This window comes from Mus caroli, chromosome 6, assembly GCF_900094665.2.
Source record: "Mus caroli chromosome 6, CAROLI_EIJ_v1.1, whole genome shotgun sequence".
In the NCBI taxonomy this organism is placed as follows: Eukaryota; Metazoa; Chordata; class Mammalia; order Rodentia; family Muridae; genus Mus; species Mus caroli.
In genome coordinates, this window is record NC_034575.1 from 57,961,053 (window position 1) to 57,982,028 (window position 20,976).

Below are 20,976 nucleotides of genomic sequence, written 5' to 3' on the forward strand. Positions count from 1 at the left end.
TCAGTGGTCTATTGTTTCTTTTGATTATATTATTATTCAGTAAAATGGAAATAAAAATAGATCCATAAACAGCAATTCAATGTAGGCATCACTCTGAGCCATCTCATCTAATTAGATATTACTTTTCCTGAGAGTTCTTACCTTGTAAGATTTTATGTTACATTCAAGTTTTGAAGGCCTGTCATATGAAAAATTATGATCTGGATTAAAATATGATGTGAAAGAGGATATATAATTTACAGTCAAGAGCTTTATGGCATTGGTATAACTTCAATGGAAATGTAACTTTACTGTGAAATATGACTTTCTATCAGAATTTTTGCTTTGGATTTCTCTGTGATTACTGCTGAATTGAGTATTGTTACAACTTGCAATGACATTTTAGGGGTACAAATACGCTGCTGCAAGGCAAACCTGGAGACACTACCCACAAATCAGCAGGGTTATGCTGTGTTCCTAGGGCGAATCTCTGGCTGTATTTCTCCCCACAAGTTTTCAAATATTAAAGAAGAATCTTTTCTTTTCCATTCTCATGAGAGTGAATTAATGTTCTCATTGACAAAAGTAATCTACAATAGCATTTCTTAGATTAGTGGAAGTCTCTGTTTGAGGCTGATAATCTAATTAAGTTTTAATACCCTTGTTTGGTAAAGCGCTCATTGTTGGGGAATTGTTTTTTATGTTTTCTAAGAGTCTAGATTTATTTTTGCCATTTCCCACATAATTCACTGTTGAAACATAATTCCTGCCATGATGATATTAAGAAATGGAATATTTGGAAGATGCTGAAGGCATGGTAATGAGAGATTTTATATGTAGGATTAGTGCTCTTTAAAGAGGTAAGGGGGAATGCTGCCTCCTTTGTCTTCAAAAGACACAACACGGAGACAATTTCTGTGGAGCAAAAATACAGATATCAGGCATAGTCTGCTAACTCCCTGAACTTTGCCTTCCAGCACTGAGAACTTTCCATTCTTTGTGAGTTACCAATTGAAAGTTGTTTTGTTATAATACTTGCACAGATGAAGACATTGATCTGTTTTATATTTTATTGTGGCTATACTTTTAGATAATGAAGGTCAGAGTAATCTAGTCAAATGAATTGTTTTTATGGACCATTAAAAATCAAATTTGGAAGAAGAAAAAACAAAACCACGTTGGAAATATAAATTAGTTTGGCAGGAAACAATGTCAAGAGACTGATATTGAAAGGATGAGAAAATAATGCCAAAAGTTTAGTACATGTACCACTTTATCTACTCCTAGAACTTTTGATATGTACATTGTTTTATAGATGATCATAAGCAATAATTTACATCTATTCATAGACTAGATATGACACTAGTGGTCTGAAAAGATGTTCTTTATTGCTGATTGGATAGTATAAGTCACATTATTTGTATAAAATAAACAATTTTCAAAGAAAACTAAAAATATATATTTAATAATAAGATAGATTTTGATTTTTAATAACTGGACATTAATACAAGGGCATTTTTTAAATGCACCTAAATATTTTCACATTAAAATCATAGCTTTACCACAAATTATTCCAATGTTGAAAATCACTTATGGAAGCATTTGTAATATGTCTGATATTAGAATTTATAAAGAAGTTTACAAAATAATTTAGAATTTGAGGAAGATATCCAATAGCTTATAGAATGCATGTTCTCTCACAGTAATGTTCTCAGTGAACTCTTGACAAGTTACTTTGCCACCCAGTGCTTTCATGACCATGATTAGAGCAGTAAATAAAGATGTCTGACCCACTTATCTTCCAAGTCTTGATGTGTCAATCTTCTTGCCAAATCAACCTAACCAAATGCCCTGAGATTTTAAGTGTCTACCTTGGTTAAAAAAGTAGATGGGGATAAATGAAAGCAACAAATTAGGTGGGAGGGATTTATGAAGTCTGCACATATTTCCTCATTGGAGCGTTGAGGGTTTATTTTTAAAACTGCAATAATTTTCTTTTAGACTGTGCTTTGTGTATCCATCCTTCTCTTAGTTCAGTTCTAGAAACAAAAATATTTCTCAACAGAATTGTAAGACTTGAAAGAAGTTGTCACAGTGAAAGCAAAATGGGAGATGTAATAAGTTTCACAGATGGAGTCTCCTAGATATCTTACAAGGATGAAGGATCTTGACAGATTGCTTGACTGGTGTCTGATACTAACAAGATGTTCTGGGCCAGTTATTTTGATGGTCTGTTGTGGGTGCTGAACCTGAAACAAGTTCCAGCTTTAGAGAATCTTGTTGCCACTCTTCTGTATTTAGAAAAAATTGGATTTATTTTACAAGTGGTAATAATTATCTCAAGACTTACTATAAAATTATTATTTAAAAATAACAAAAACTATGCAGGATAAATAAAGAACCACTTTGGAAGTCCCATTTCATTAAATGATATCAAGAAGTTTAGGAGAAAAACTATGTCATTAAAGATCACATTGTGTTTGTGTGTGTGTGTGTGTGTGTGTGTGTGTGTGTGCATGTGAGAGAGAGAGAAACAGAGAGGCAGAGAGACAGAAAGACAGAATGATATAGAAAGAGAGATCATCTCTTCTTAGTTATACTATTAAAATCTATGTAAAATAAATTTAATATTACCAACTTATTATAAGGTATAAAAAATTAAATGGTGTTATTTTATTATTTATCAATCATTTTTAAAGATTTTACAAAATTAATAGCAAATTTACAACATTTCTATCTTTCTGTTTGTATGCATTTATTTTAAGTTTAAAGCACAATTCTTGAGAATACAGCATGATTAAGAAAGTAGAAATTTGATCAACAATGAATAATAAGAGAGATCTAACAGAAAACTTGTCACTCAAAAGACAAACCAAATCCAATTGTTATCTATATTTTATTTTAAAATTCCAGTCACATAAATATGTTAAGAGCATACTTAGGGCTGTGATGTTAAAATACTCATCCTACTGTTCATAGATGGAAGCATTCAGTTCCTCGGGGTAATGAAACAGATTTTGAAGAGCCAATTTTTAACATGCGATTTGTCTTATTGCTAATAGTGAATAATGGAAAACTCTGAATCAGAGATTCCTAGTTAACGTGGAGATAGTACAAAATGACTAACAATGTTTTCTAGCATTGTTATAGGACCTCAAGTTTAATATTTAATTGTAAAGTAAGCTTTTAAAAATATATATCTGTTATTATTTTTCTTATAAAGGGCAACAATTAATTGGGACTGGCTTACAGTTCAGGGGGGTTGTCTATTATCATCATGGTGGGAAGCGTGGTAAGGTGCAGACAGACATGGTGATGGAGAAGATCTGAGATTTCTACAGGCTAATCTGTAGACGGCAGAGAGAGAGACCATATATTGGTTACAAAACAGGGTTAATTTTATATTCTTTGATAATCAATGACCATTTTGATTGTATTTCTCACGATATAACTATGATCTTAGTTCATACATCTAAGTGAAAAATAGAGAAATATTTAGTTCTGATAAAAATAATTAAGAATTTTCTTTCAGCAAAAAATTGTTTCCTTACTTCTGAATATATTTTATAAATTATTACTTTTGTATAATAAATTATTCAATAGTAACCAAGGACAAATTATTTTTCACATTTTAACAGAGGATCTTTCCTTGCTTTATTTTGTTAGTTTTTAATATTCTTTGTAATATATTTTGATAACTAAGGAAAAGGATTTTCTGTTTCCATATGGCATAGAGGAGGGTAAAAAAACCCACAAATATTTCTAAAACAGCCAGTTAAGTATGTTTGAGTGTAAATTTAAATCAATGTAAAATGTTTAATATGTAGTTTAATCTATTATGATTCCAGGACATGAATTAATTCTTATAATTCTTTTATAATACATGCAAATATCAGCAATGAAGAATCAAACAGGAACTTAATATCGGTGTAAGTATTAGTTACTGTATTACATCTAACAGTAAAATTACACACACACACATACACACACACACACACGTGAAATATCAATATTGTGAAATATCAAAATTTGTATAACATTTCAGAAGTATTTTAGAGGATTAAAAGGTTGAAAATGTGTGTTTGTGACATTTTTACATGAATTATTTATACTCAGAGCATACTATAATGGGAGAATTCTGGTCTGTATGATAAACATTTACACTCTATAAATCACTCATATTCTGCAGCCTTGGAAAACCTCATCAGTTAAAAATGAAAAGTTCAGCAAATGCATGGTACATTATAAAGGCAATTTGACCCTATGATTTTATGGCTTCTTAACATATTTAAGGTGTTTAATTTATTCTTAGAGAAGGCTTTCCATTTCTGAAATTGCTTCTAGGTTTGCTGTGATTGATTTTTAAATAAAATATGCCTCCTCATCAACTGAGTCATCACAGTACTGAGAGCATGTCACCACCATTTTCAGGGAATGGTCTCTTGTTAAACGTGAACAAACAGATTATGGCTACATTTCCTGTTTCCTCTTCCATCAGAGATTGTTTCTTCTGTGTGTCAAATCATAGAGATATTAGTAATTTTGTTTCTCTGTGGACAAAAGACATATCCAATGCAACTTAGTTTATGAACGATTCATGGTAATTTTAGACAGATTTCAGCTCATCATGTAGAGGAGGGAAAGCCATAAGAACAGCAATTTTCCAGGTAATGAGAGAGTGCTAAAGTAGCTAATGGCATCAGATCACAACCGGACTACATAGCTGGGCCCTTAATCTTTAGAGGCCCACAAAAAGTGCTTTCTCCCTTCAGGTAGGTTTTATCATCTGAATGATCACAAAGCTAGGATTAGAAGTTAGTAAGTAGTATTTGAAAATGACCTGTGGATTATTCTGCATAAAACAATAACAATGTAGAAATACCTACTATGAAAAAAACACTGATAACTTTACTGAAACAGTAGTACCTATACATTTTAATTTTTGACTGAGACTAACATACTGCAGCTCACAAAATGTGAGAATTTGTAAGACAATGTACTACTTAGGAGTATCTCACTAGAAACTGAATGTAAAAATCTGATCTATATGATTCTTATATGTAAGATTTCTGGAAGGAAATGCTATTTAGTAGCAAAATTTAGCTAAAAACCTTTCATATAATTACTCTTATCTAAAACTTACCAAAAAATATTACAAAGTGTAGTGAGGATAGTGACATGATAATACTATAGTCACAAATAACTTTTGAAGAAAATATAGAATTACCGTGAATTATTGAAAAACATAGTGACCTCTACTGTTATAAATAATAAGTATATTAAAATATTTAATGAGTATATATATATATAATGCAGATAAGTATATGTCTAATCATATATATTATGCATATATCTATGTTTCCATGATTTGCCATGTTATATATTGGTCTCAAATTAGGCAAGAAAATTGGATAAGTATAAAGTTGGATATTAGTAATGCTGATCTCAATTCAAAAAACTGAATTTATCTTTGGTTGTCAACATGATAGCTATTTTGATAACCACTATTATCTGAAACATTGTTTATTGTTTGTATTTGCCCCCAGGTGGCTCTGAATCTACCCAGTTGTTAGGGTCCATTTTCAGGTGGATACTCCAGCTGGATTCTTGTTGCTGTGTTGGCAAAGATAAAGGAGACAATGTTGCCTCCTCCCTCATTTTCATGGTTAGTTCTCCAAGTTAGCACAGGAAGATGAAAATTAGATTTGTAGTGTAATTTATTTGACAAAAAATAGTGATGTTGCAGCATGTGTACTTATGGTCTGGTAGATTTAAAATACCTTGTTACCATTTCTGGGAAGCACAGAGAGCACATGGAGACCAAATTAAAGCTTTCTGATGATTTGTGTGGGCTTAATACAATCAGAGAAGTAAATAAGGCACTGAGTCATAGCTAAATGGGATTCAGTTGTGGAGAGTGAGAGTGTAGAAGAATGATGTACATGAAGGTCAAAGAGAGAATGAGTTCAAGGAAAGCTTTATACTTGCAGAGATGTCTCATCTCTGGTATTTGAGGTTGTTTCTGACAGGATTGTTTAAAGCTTATCTGACTGGACTTTGCACATTTTCATTCTGACTTTTCATGGGGGAATATTAACTCTTAATCATCTACAATGGTTTCTTTGCATTCTCAGTACTGATCTTTTTAAATAACACATGATATCATGTCATTTTCTAGGAAATTCTCACCTCACTTTGAAACATACTTGTTTTTTGGAGAACTGGGTTATAAGTGAGAAGAGTGGCTAGACTGGTTCCGTAAGCTATAATTTCAAATGTAAATCACTTCAAATATATATTACACATGAAAAATATATTCCAGGATGAAAGGAGGTATTTGTGTTCACTGTGTGTGTGTGTGTGTGTGTGTGTGTGTGTGTGTGTGTGTGTGTGCCTGTGCCTGTATCTGTGTCTTATGTGCAGAAGAATACATATCACTGGGATTATTGTGAAAATAAAGAAAAAATACTAAAACAGAGACTTTTTAAAGTTTTATTTTGATTCCAAGAAGATTCTCTATTTTGATTTTATATTACTCATGAATTAGGTATATTGTTATTGCTGTGACTAAATTCATAAATAATAAAACTGAAGAGGGATTTTTTTATTTTGGCTCATTGTTCTAGATGATTTGCTTCATTTACTGACTGCTTGTTTATGTACCTGAAGAATGTAGAATCCAGAATAGAAACATTAGGATAAAATACACTGAGATAAGATAAAGATTATTAGTAGGTGATATCCACATAAAACCTTTTGTAGCATGCCTACCAGAAATGTATATTTCCATATTAGGCCCAAGCTTCTAAGATTTTAGCACTTCATCTTACCCATATAACATTAAAAATCCAATAAATAATCCAATAGTGACAGACAAGATGATATGACCAGTTACTTTCCCCCAAACGTCATTACTGAAAATTACTGAACTGGGGAAATAGCATTCAAGACAACAGCTTCTGGGGAAACACCTTGTTATTATAATCTATAAGAGAATACTTGTTATATAAAATAGAACAATTTGTGGTGATGCTTTGTGGATGTATCAGGGTAGAACAGTGTGGTACCCAACAGGGGCTTCCTCTTCTCTGAGGAAAAAATATGAGGTAATGGGAGGAGAGACTTGTGAAGTTGGAACTGACTGAATAAGAGGGGGCATGATGGGGATGTAAAATAAATAAATAAATAAATAAATAAATAAATAAATAAATAAATGAAAAAATATCAGTGTCAACTTTTCAAGACAGAATGTAAAGATCTATTTATGATGACCCCAAATGAAAAAGTACAAGTCCTATGTCAAGCCAACACCAGCTCATTCTATCAAACTTCAGTTCCATAAAGAGTGGCTAGATTTTTAGTTTATTTCACCATTCTTGAAAAACATTTAAAGCTTTCTGAAAAATAAAGCTTAAATATTGGAAAGAAAGGTGGATGGAAAAAAAGGAATTTCTAAAATGTTTAATTTTTCATTGTCCCTTGAGTTGTAATAGACTTTTTAATGCAATGATTATTAAAACTGGCATTTATAGACTCAAACGCATTTAATCAAAACACCTAAGGACTTTACACCCACATAGGGGAATTATACAAGAGAACTATGATAGAATTTTGTGTTAATTTAAAACAGTGAGATGAATGAAACCAAGTGGGCAATGACAGGAACATACAGATGATATATATGTATGGTTGAAAATGTATTTACATGGGCAGGGTAGTGATGGATAAATAAGAAAAAGATGTAATTTAAGACAAGTTTTTTTTTTCTTTAGAAGCTTCTTTGAAAAGAATGTAAGTAGCATTTCAGTATGGAATTTCAGTTGAATATGGAAAATTATATATGGTGTGGTATTCTGTGTTTGAAAACAATTGTCTTTTGAAGCCTTAAGGTTTATTCTGTTTATTTATGAATGGTCATGACCACGGACTCATCATTTAATGTGTAACCATTGCTTATGAAATTCTCACCTAGGTGATTTTCAATGTTGTAGACTCCTTTTGGAAATCGAATAATTCAAAGAAAAGGACAGCAATACTGCCACAGGGTTAAAAAGTCATTGCTGTTGGATCCATATCTTTAATTTTTAGCATGATTCTGAAAACATTTGTTCTTTTCTTAACATTTGTCCTTCTAGGAAAAACAAAACAGAACAAATTAGAGAATTGATTTTACTCAGATTTTCTCATTTTTTAAGGCAGAACAATCCATAGAAATATATTAATGTTTTAATAATTAACAATATGGAAGCCTAAGAACGAATCCTCATTTTCTGGCTTTTTAATATGCAGTTTGCTGTGCAGTCTGAGAGAGAATCTCATATAAAAACACTAATAAATGAAGCAGCATTCACCTTTATATGGTTTCTGATCTCCTGTGTGCTTTAAAAGGAGCATTAAAAAACAAACAAACAAAAAACCCTGATTTCCCTTTTTCTTTTCTTATCCTTTTTGTTTCCTCTCCTCTTCTTGATGTCTTCCTTCTCATTCTGCTCTTACAATCTATTTGCTTCTTTTTCTGCAGGGTTCCCTGAGCATGGGGTTGGGGTGGGGGGTTGAATTTAATGGAGACATTCCATTTAGGGCTGAGTGTTCCAAGGTCTCTCATTCTCTGTATGATATAATGTGGTAGGTCTTCTTATTTCTTTCCATCTGCTGCAGGAAGAAACTTCTCTGATGATAGATGAGCATCTATGAGTACAGCAAGATGTCATTACAACTCATTTTAATGTTATATATTTTAGAATATGCAATAATAATAATATAGTAATCTCTTAATCTAGTATTTGTTTTACATTAGGTCCCTGGGCTATCTAGCCTCAGGTTGTTGACTGCGAGCAGTGTTCTTGATACAAGCCATGTTAGGTATGGGTTACAACTCATAGAATATATCTTAAGTCAGATCAGATATTGGTTGGTTACTCCTAATAGCTTTGTGCCACTATTGTACTTGCATATCTTCCAGGCAGGACACCATTGTAGATGAAAGGATTTGTGAATGGTTTGGTGTTTATGTTTCTTGTAACAAAGATTCTATAATATATGGGAAAAGGGTTTACATAGGCATCAGCATGAATTCTTCATGTTGTATGAGTTTTATAGGTGTTGCCTTTAGCAATGGGGCCTTGACATCAGTTTTTGAGAGCAAACTATAGTCTTGGTAACAACCTGCATTGTTTGAGTATATCCTGGGACTTTTTGGCCAATATTGTAATAAATGTAACTCAATCCTGGTATTACAAGCTTCATTTAGTTACAAGAAGGTGTCCGGTTAAACTTTTGCCGTCCTCATTATTTGACAATTTTACTTAGATGTCTTTCATATATATATTACAAAGCTTCTACTGTAAGAGATTCCCACACTGCCAATTGGCCCTTAATTTTAGGTCTTCCCATAGGACTCCAGGTTCCTTTCTTTCCTTCCTCTCTTCCTGGATCTTACATTACATCCCTAACACCATTCAACTCTAACTAGCTATTCTATTTCCCATTCCTAGGGAGATTTTATCTGTCCACTCCTGTTTCTGACTTTATAACCATCTTCTCTGTGCTTCTAGCTGTAAAACTCTTCATTTTTTCTTACACAAAAATGGTTTTATATAGATCCAGTGAATTTGCATAGAAAACTTCTGTATTACACTTGTCATAGATGCAGTTGCAGTACCATAGGCATATGAAAGTCTAACAAGAATTATGATGGTGATATCACTGAGACCTCCTTGATAAGGATCTGGCTAGGCTTCTGTTCCTATGTTTGAACAAGCCGGTACTGCAGCAGTGTGAAAATACCCACGAAGTCTCTATCGTTTGTAAGATCAGATAAGAGGTGGACTGTAGAGTCCATATGCTCTTTAGATGTTGATATTTGTTTTGGCACTGCTACAACCATCAGACATCCCGTGGTGGCTGGCAGTACCATCTTCTGTTTTCTAAAGATTATATTTGCTCCGATAAAGTTCAGCCATATTAGAAAGATTTCAAGGATGAAATCTTACTCTCTTATAATATGTAACAAAGAAATAATTGTGGTATATAAGCAAATGATACAATTTTGAAGATTTAAGGCTGAACATCTTTCAAAAGAAAAAATCATTTTTGAATAATTACTTTATATTAATATCTTTGTTTATACTCCTTAGTTTATATACAAAGCAGCATGGTCTATATTTTTATTTAATGAACTATCTTCTTATTGTTATTAAAACTGAAAATAGACTCTAAACTATCAACAAATTTTACTCAATACTGCTTAGTTATTCCCAGTATGAACACACAAGGCAAGATATGTAAATGCAAAGAAGAGATGTTTTTCTACTTTCTATGATAATTTTATGACCTGAGTAATAAAAGCAATAACTCCATCTTGCTCATATGTAGTTATATTGTGTACTAAGTTGTTAGCATGGTATACTATGGGCAACAGTAAGTTTTGTGTGTGTGAGAGTGTATGTGTGCCCTGTATTTTCTGCTAATATTGGAGCAATGGAGTGTGCAGTTACAGGATTTCATAGAATTACTAAAAGAATTTGAATCTGCTATTTTAAATAATTATTTTAAAAGGTTCTACTATTACTATCCTGGAATAGTTACCATAGTAAAGGGTGTGGTACTTCTGATACCCACATACCCATATTTCTTTTGGTATTGTGTGCAGAGGTTTCACCGACATGAAGCCATTTTTTTTTCTTAACCAGTTCTCAAAAAATACTTTATGAATATAGCTCCACTGTTATATCATAATCCTTTTGTCCTTAGATCCTTTTTCACCTTGATGCTTAGGCTGATGTAGACTCTGTGCTTTCCAAGAACTTAGGATCAATCCCAAGGTTTCATCAGAGTTGAATAACTTAGTGTTCACATGACTAATTCTAATAAGTAAGTCTAATTTTTACTTGTGTGTATCTAAAATTTCTCCACTATTTCCATAGTCTATAAAATGTCATCATAATATTTTAAAATACAACCATATAGTATGAATTAAGTATGTGGCTAGTATTTATAAAAAGTCATATGCTCAATTTAAACAAATGTGCTATTCAGATGCAGTTTATGAATATTAGTATTACAGGTACTACATGAAATTTCTTGTATATTACAGAAACTCAGTCTCAATTCTCTGCTACAGGATTTGTCACAGTGGTTATATAAATCACAGTTTAATTATTGTTAGTGAGTGCCAAATATGAAGATGGTAAGTATACAGAAGCGTCAATCTTTCCATGTATAAACAAGGATAGTAATGAAAGGTGGAACATTTAAATTTTATTATGATTAAAGCTTTTATTATTGTAAAATATAATACAGTAAAAAGAATTATGTAAAGGCAATGGCATAGGTTTGACAAGTCAGCAATAGCCGTGTAAGACATATCCATCATCATGTTTCTGACGGGAGCTACTGAAAATAAATGAAGCTGTACACAAATGACCCTACTGTAGTGATGAATGTCTTCCCCTATGACTGCCAACAGAACAATGTTTCATTGCTTTCATGTTTCTCCAAGACACTCCTCATCAATCCTGACCACATTAATATTCACAGTACTGAATGGCCTTTATCAAGAATCCTGGCACCTTGGTTGATTTCAATTTGACCTTAATGTCCAAATTGCCATCTACAATCCTTATCCTTAACAGACAGATGTGTGCATTGTGCATTTCTAGAATCTGCCTCCTAGAATTTACTCTGTTACACATCATCAAGTACAATAAGTATTAGTAATGGTGCACCCTGTCTTTGGTTCTTTCTCTTTTTCCAGTTCAGTAAAGCAGTAGCAGCCATAGCATACACAGCACTGTATCTGAGAGTTATTGTTTGCTATGAGCTGGTTACAAGCTATAGTCTTCACACCTACTAACACACTTCATCCTGATCATCCTGTTAAATGTTAGTGATTAGGCACATTTTATATATAGAATTAGGCACAGAGAGGTTAAACAAATTGAAAAACAAAGCAAAACAAAATAAAAACCAACCAACCAACCAACAAACAAACCCCAAAACACCATTAAGATTGTAAAACAATACAGTTTGCAGAGTCCCAGTTATAACACTCGGTGCATTACATTTCATAGAATTCTTGTATTTTAATTGATCAATCCAACAGCTTATCCCATGCTACTTTGCCACACAAAAGGAGTAAGACCTATATTGCAATCTGTTCAGTGGCTGTGAGATATTGTGGTCCATATATGACTTTTTTTGGACTGGGCAACCATTAGTGTGCTTTTCTGGGCTTCTCCTGTTAAGCTTCTTATTAACATATTCTTAAATATATTATAAGATGTAGATTAGCTATCAGAAATTTCTATGAAATAACATTTCATTTACATTTTTTTGTTGTTCATTCAACAACTCTTAAATACAATGCTTGTGACTAACTGGTGAGTTATATAGATGAGGAAAACTATTAAATTTTCCTAAGTACTTTGTGTTTCCAGTCAAAGAGAGTATTCTCACCAAAATATTACAGGATAAACATTGGCCACAACTCAGGGATCTACACTGGACAGAATTGGTTTTGGAAAAGTAGCAATGAATTTGGAAAATAAGATTATAAGCTACAAGTTTACAAAATAACACTGTATTCTGAAAAAAAAATTCAATTGATAAAGGCATACTGGGTGAGATTTCTTTACTCACTTGGGCCCTTTAGCCAAATATAATACCAGTGTCTTTCAGTTTTCCAAGATAACCTATCTTGGAAGCAGGCCATTATCAAATTATATATTTATCTTTGCGACAATCTTTACTTCCTGAAAAACAGAGGTTATTTTTCCTATTAGTAAGCAAGTAATATTCATTCTTGAAATTATTTTATCTTGTACTGCTTTGTGTTTTATTTTCCCATAAATAATTTTGAGTTAATATTTCAATGATAATTGTAACTTAAAGTTTTCTAAAACCCACAAAGTAATGATCTAATGGAGTTGTAGTAAAATATATCCTTACTATGGGATTATAGCAAAAAATGAATACAGTGTAAGCATTAATTTCATGTTTGAGAAAAACCATCTCTGAAAGAATCAGTTGCTGAAATGGGTAATTAAAGGAATAGCTAGTACTAAAGTAGGATTTTTTTTTCATTTTCTACTTTTGAAATTATAATTATATCCTTTCTCCTTTCCCTCTCCTACCTTTATTCACCCCCTCAGTATGTTAGCCCTTGCTCTCTTTTAAACTCATAACCTCTTTTTTTTTTTTTTAATTAGCTGATGTTATGTGTATCTTTGCAGGAATGGAAGAGTTGTCTACATAGCATAAAATACTTTTTTTTTTTGATGAGGGTCTTTGAGCCATAGCCTTTCTAGCAAGATTGCCTGGATGTAAACTTCATCTTTATCATTTACTAGTATTAGAAATTTAAAGTTTTCAACTCTGAATTTCTAATCTAAGAACTGGAAATATTAAAAGCAACTATTTTAATATCTATTGTACTTTGACGATAAGTGTAGAGCATTTTTTTCAGTACCCAGCCAGGGGGAACTTTGTGCAAGCCTGATTAATTTTATTTTTTATTTACTTTTTATTTTTTTATTACGTGTTTTTCTCAATTACATTTCCAATGCTATCCCAAAAGTCCCCCATACCCTCCCCCCACTTACCTACACACCCATTCCCACTTTTTGGCCCTGGTGTTCCCCTGTACTGGGGCATATAAAGTTTGCAAGTCCAATGGGCCTCTCTTTCCACTGATGGCCGACTAGGCCATCTTTTGATACATATGCAGCTAGAGTCAAGAGCTCCGGGGTACTGGTTAGTTCATAATGTTGTTGAACCTACAGGGTTGCAGATCTCTTTAGCTCCTTGCATACTTTCTCTAGCTCCTCCATTGGGGGCCCTGTGATCCATCCAATAGCTGACTGTGAGAATCCACTTATGTGTTTGCTAGGCCCCTGCCTAGTCTCACAAGAGACAGCTATATCAGGGTACTTTCAGCAAACGCTTGCTAGTGTATGCAATGGTGTCATCGTTTGGACGCTGATTATGGGATGGGTCCCTGGATATAAAACCAAAATTTCTTTCAAAGTGATTTATACTTATTGCAGGACTGTTGGAAATTATAGTAAGTGACATGGATGTTTGCTCACTCCTGCAATCCCATAATTATGAAGACTGAGACAGATCAATTTCTATTTGTTTAAGGCGAGCCTGACTATGCAGTGATTTTACGGTCATCAGAGGTTACAAAGTATATCCTGTGTTAAAAAACATATCTTAAGGCAGAACAAAATGGTAAAAAATAATTGACAATAATTATAATACCTAACTTCTACACTGCCTTCACGCTATGCTACTTTTTGTTTGTTTTCGTTTATACATTGAAATCGATTGTTTAAAATTCTTTGTAGACATCTAATTTTTGGAAATGTGGATATCTAGATAGCCTAAATTTCACTTTATAATAACTAAAACACTATATACCTTAAAGAATAATTATTTGAATGCATTTATGATTGTTTAAATGAGTAAGAAATTACACAATGCCACTCGCGTTCTAATGACCAGCTATGTGACAACTATACAGCTTGTTAATTCTGAGAATTATATTTAGCAAGAAAAATCTACTACCTGAACCCAGTAATGTTGCTTCTGTAATATAGTAGAAGATAATATGGTAATTTTTGAAATATACAATAAAATGCAATACAATATTATCAACAATGTTTCATTCTATGGGAAGCTGATACTGAGAATCACTGAAGTGTGTTTTCTGGCTCTAACAAGATCTATCTATAATAAAGGGTAAATCAATAATCTTTCTGCACACAAATCCTGAAAATACAAACCACACAGTGACTAATGCTTGGGCCAGAATTTAAATGATGTGTCTGAAGCCTTGTTTGTTAATTCGTGGTAGGGATAAGACTCCTATGTGTAACTCCTTCCCTGGGTGTTTTGTTCCGAATTCTAAGAAGGGGCAAAGTGTCCACTCTTTGGTCTTCGCTCTTCTTGAGTTTCATGTGTTTAGCAAATTGTATCTTATATCTTGGGTATCCTAAGTTTTGGGCTAATATCCACTTATCACTGAGTACATATTGTGTGAGTTCTTTTGTGATTGGGTTACCTCACTCAAGATAATGCCCTCCAGGTCCAACCATTTGCCTAGAAACTTCATAAATTCATTCTTTTTAATAGCTGAGTAGTCTTCATTTTCTGTATCCATTTCTCTGTTGAGGGGCATCTGGGTTCTTTCCAGCTTCTGACTATTATAAATAAGGCCGCTATGAACAAAGTGGAGCATGTGTCCTTCTTACCGGTTGGAACATCTTCTGGATATATGCCCAGGAGAGGTATTGCGATTTTGGAGCTGAGACGAAAGGATGGACTATCTAGAGACTGCCATATCTGGGGATCCATCCCATAATCAGCTTCCAAACGCTGACACCATTGCAAACACAAGCAAGAATTTGCTGAAAGGACCCTGATGTAGCTGTCTCTTGTGAGACTATGCTGGAGCCTAGCAAACACAGAAGTGGATACTCACAGTCAGCTATTGGATGGATCACAGGACCCCCAATGGAGGAGCTAGAGAAAGTATCCAAGGAGCTGGGGGGGATCTGCAACCCTATAGGTGGAACAACAATATGAACTAACCAGTACCCCTCAGAGCTCGTGTCTCTAGCTGCATATGTATCAAAAGATGGCCTAGTCGGCCATCAGTGGAAATAGAGGCCCATTGGTCATGCAAACTTTATATGCCTCAGTACAGGGGAACGCCAGGACCAACAAGTGGGAGTGGGTGGGTGGGGGAGTGGGTAGGGGAGGGTTTGGGGGACTTTTGGGATAGCATTGGAAATTTAAATGAAATAAATGCCTAATAAAAATATTTTTTAAAAAGGCTCCTATATGGATACCTATTCTCAGTTCATTCAATTTCCATAAGCATGTGGCCTTCAGAAATGACCAATAAGGATTAATAAAAAATAACAAGGAATAAAGCAAAAAGCAGAGATCTTATGAAGCTATTAAATGTAATAATTGAGATTGAAATACACTGGGTAATGAGAAGAATAGTAAATGAAGGAAAATTCAGGACCCAGTGGAAATTTGAATAACAATGACACATTTGAAAATACAATAAAAGGAGATATACAATTATGTGTAACAACAATTAATGAAAATAGAGGCCCCAAGAAGAGCAAGATGAACTGTAAGGAACAGGTTGGCAGCAACAAAATGATGTAATAATTTTAGAATCTCAAAATAAAGAAATAATTTTAAGGGAGACTATATTTACCTAAGGTACATATGCAAACAATTGGTAAATGAAACTCATAAGTATTAGAACAGAAGTGGCTTTGGTTTTCTTTTCTCGTGGGGAGAAATGTGTCTTTTTTATCATGCTCATTACATTGCAGTTCATAGGTATAAATTGTCCACAGTTGACCTCATAGGAATGCATCTAGTTGCTGTTCCTACAGTTTTTTTTTTTTCTGGAGAACAAAAGAAAAAAGAAAACCAATAGCAAGAAACACATGTTATTTGAATTGCCTCAGTGGCTTTTAAACTTTACATAACCATATATAAGCAGCACAACAGCTCTGTAGCACAGGGTTTGCTGATACACACATGTGTAAATGTAACTCTGTGGTCAAATCTATTATTGATACTATGGTATGGGAGCTTATACTATTCATCGTACTATATTTATAGAATTTGTTGTTTTATTTGTATTGTGAAGATGTACATTTATAAAATACCATTATACTCATAGCTAATTTTAAAATGCTGTGCATATAACATTTTAATATATTATTTTTTAATATTTTGTTGTGGATTGAATGTGCTTGACTCAGGGGTTAGCACTATTAGGAGGTGTGGCCCTGTTGGAGTAGGTGTGGCCTTGTTGGAATAGGTGTGACATTTTTGAAGGAATTGTGTCATTGTGGCTTTAAGAGCCTCCTCCTAGCTACCTTTGGAATAAGAAGTAGAATTCTCAGCTCCTCCAGTGCTATGTCTGCTTGAATGTTGCCATGCTTCCCGCCATAATGATAATAGACTGAACCTCTGAACCTGTAAGCAAGCCCTAATTAAATGTCCTTTATAACAGATGCTGTGGTCATGGTGTCTCTTCATAGCAGTAAAACCCTAACTATGACCATTATATATTTAATTGAAATGTTATATGAGGGTTCAATATTTCTAAGAGGTGAAGTGCATACTTATTTAGAAGAAGGCCCTATAAGCAAATCTAATTCCTCCAACAGATACATAATTTAATTTTAACTACAAATTATACATATATTTAACAGAAACATATATCTCTTTAAGATGCAATTGGATATCACTAGTTACCAGAAGCTGGTACCACTTTCTGGCTCCGTTTAGTTAATGCATGATTCTTGTTAGGTTTTTCAGATGTGATTATGTGGAGTAATGGGAAGGTCTGAACAAGCACTAGAATGGAGGACTCTGAAGTTCTCAAGAACCTCCTGTGTGTGCCCATTGACTCTTTGTGACAACTCAGGACTCCTGTTAGGGTTTCTGGAAGTCCCGATGGCCCACTGTATCATTGTGTCTCCTGTGAAAACACTTGAGATAGACAGACTTCTTGTAAAACATCCTGCCTTTTGGAAGCTATTTAAAATACATAGTTCTTTGTGCATTCATTTACTTTTTCCTTTGTTATGACTTCATTTATAACTTGACATTACTTGTGCTCTTGAAGTAGAGCTGGCACAAAACTAAATATTATTTTCATGTTCAACTAGAGATAAAGGTAGGCATTTACTAATACTGATGTAAATCCTAGTACCAATTATAATCAACACTAGATATTTTATCAAACTAAAAATTAGTAAATGTCTTAGTCTCTATTGAGCAATATGAAGTTAGAAGAAAAAAATCAGTTGTTTGAAAAATATATGTTGTTAACCATTTGAATATTGTTTTCTCTTAAGAATACTTGTACAATTAAATTGATATCTTGAAATAACCACATTTTGTGTGAGTCAGGATTGAGGATTCAATTAGGATCTCTTGGGATCTTAACAGATAAGAATATTTTGTGAAGCCGGGCGTGGTGGCGCATGCCTTTAATCCCAGCACTCGGGAGGCAGAGGCAGGTGGATTTCTGAGGCCAGCTTGGTCTACAAAGTGAGTTCCAGGACAGCCAGAGCTACACAGAGAAACCCTGTCTCGAAAAACCACACACACAAAAAAAGAATATTTTGTGAAGTGCCCCTTCATAGAATGTTTATCACCTGTGAGTTCTGATCATTTCTGGTGCATCTGTCATGGTATATTTTCTTGCAATTCTATATACTATTGAACTACTTCAAAATGTTAGACTTGCAGTTCCCCCAGGTATTCAATTAAGCACTAGCATTTTTAGAAAGTGTCAAAAGTAAAAGGGAAAGCAGTGGAAACTGGAATTTGGTGTAATGTGCCTTTTGCTGTCAGACACAATTCCGTCTTCTCAAACAACCAGGAAGCATGTTACACATTTAAAATACAGTTCCTGAAATACACAGGAAGCTTTTGATCTTTTTCTATTCATGCCCTTCCTATATATCATTGCAGGCCTGTAACATGCTTCCTGTCTCCTTCCATCTTTCCACCCCCTATTCAATAGGATTCTCCTAGACATAATGTTTGTCTGTGGGTCTCTGCATCAGTTTCCATCATCTTCTGGATGAAGCTTCTCTGATGATGGTTATGCTTGGTACCCATCTGCAAGTATGACAGAATATCATTAATAGTGTCAATGGTGGGTTCTTTCTCATAGCATGTTCCTCAACTGGACAAGATATTGGTTGGCTATTTTCTCAATTTCTGCTCCATCATTATCCCTGCCTGTCTTGTTTTCAGAACAAATTATGGGTCTAAGGTTTGGCTTCATGCCCCAGTCCCTATATTGGAAGTGTTTTCTGGTTAGATGTGATGGTTGATTCAGGTTCCATGTCAAAGATTGCTAGGAATCTTAGCAAGAGGTGTTCTCATAAATTCATGTGAGTTTCCATTGTCCTAAGTTTCTAAATTGTACCAAAGATACCTACCCCGACAGATTTCCGAGACTTTTTCCAAATACTTTTTCTCTTTCCTACTTCCCCAGACTTTATCACTCTAACTCCCCTCTTCACTTACTCTTCCATCTAGTTCTATGTTTTTTGTTTTCTTCTGAGGGAGATCAAATAAACACCATTGAGCCTTTCTTCTTACTTAACTTATTTGGCTCTAAAGATTTTAGCATTGCAACACCAGAGAAGAGGTTAGCATTCCAAACCCTAGAGGCCTTGCATACCATAAAACTCCCATGGAGTACCCTACTAGACTTGAAGGGTAGCTCGTCACCAGAACCCAGCCTCTCAAGGCAGTAGACAGAAAATAGAAACCAAGGGAAAATCTCCCCTCCCCCCAAATCCACACATACAAAAAGATAAGCTCAGAAATCAGCATCTAAATCTATAATAACTGCAAAACTCAGTTGCAAGCATAAAAATGTAACCAGTAAGAACCAGGGCAATATGGCACCACTAAAACCCATTCATCCTAGTGCAGCAAGACTTAGATATCCTAAAACAGCTGAAGTACAAGAAAAATGACCTAAAATTCTATCTTACAAAGAAGAAGCTAGAGGCCTTTAAAGAGGAATTAAATCCATTAAAGAAATATAGGACAATACAATCAAACTGGTAAAGGAAATGAATAAAACTATTCAAGACCAGAAAATGAAAATGGAAGCAAAAAGGAGAACACAAACTGAAGGGATCCTGGAGATGGAAATCAAGGTAAGATAACAGGATATGCGGATACATGTATCACCAATAGAATAAAAGAAATGGAAGAGTGAATCTCATGTGTATAAGATACATTAGAAGAAATAGATACATAGACTACAAAATATGCTAAATCTTTAAAGATCCTAACACAAAACTTCCAGAAAATCTGGAACACATTGGAAAAACCAAATCTTGGATGGAGCACAGGGCACCCAATGAAGGATCTAGAGAAAGGACCCAAGAAGCTGAAGGGGCTTGCAGCCCTATAGGAGGAGCAACAATATGAACTAACCAGTACCCACAGAGCTCCCTGGGACCAAACCAAAGAAAATACATGATGATATTCACGACTCTAGCTGCATTTGTAACCTAGGATGGCCTAGTCAGTCATCAATGGGAGAAGATGCCCTTGGTCTTGTGAAGGTTCTATGCCCCAGTATAGGGGCATGACAGAGTCAGGTAGAGGGAGTGGGTGGGTTGGTAAGCAAGGGAAGGGGGAGGGTTTAGGGTGATTTCAGAAGGGAAACCAGGAAAGGGGATAACATTTGAAATGTAAACAAAGAAAATATCTGATTAAAAAAGAATAGAGAATATAGGAGTAAATGAAGAAGATTCCCAGTTAAAAGATCCAGACAATGTTTTGAAAAAAAATTCATAATCTAAAAAAAGAGATGTGTATAAACATACAAGAAGCTTGCAGACACAAAATACATTAGACCAAAAAAGAAAAATTTCTCTCCACATAACAAAAACACTACATCAGTGTGATATAGGGGATGGGGCCAACCTCTAGAAATTCCCAAACACCAGGGATGTGAGAGGATCCTAGGACTTAATAAGGATGACTTTGGTCAAAATGCCCAACAGTGGGGAGATGGAACCTGAAGAGATCATCTCCGGTAAATAGACACAATTTTCCCCCTTCCACCAAGTTCTGGGACATCCACCCATCTCAGAATTTTTGACCCAGAATTGTTCCTATGTAAAGGAAATTCAGGGACAAAAATGGAGCAGAGACACCATCCAGAGACCTCCCTAACTTAGGATCCATTCCATCTGCAGACACCAAGTCCAACACTATTGCTGATACCCTGTTGTGCTTGCAGACAGGAGCTTGGCATGGGTATTCTCTGAGATACTCTACCATTACCTACTGAGACAGATGCAGATACTTACAGCCAATCATTGGACTAAGCTTGTGGGTCCCAATGGAAAAGTTAAGGGACGGTGTGGAGAATCTGAAGGGCATTTCAACCCCATAGGAAGAACAACAGTA

The 20,976-nt window shown here is 34.3% G+C and overlaps 1 protein-coding gene across 2 annotated transcripts in view; it reads left to right on the forward strand.

The window, feature by feature from the left end:
- Grid2 (glutamate ionotropic receptor delta type subunit 2) overlaps nucleotides 1-20,976 on the forward strand; it is a 1,450,739-nt gene that overhangs the window by 242,758 nt on the left and 1,187,005 nt on the right. The gene's annotated exons all lie outside the window — the stretch shown is intronic.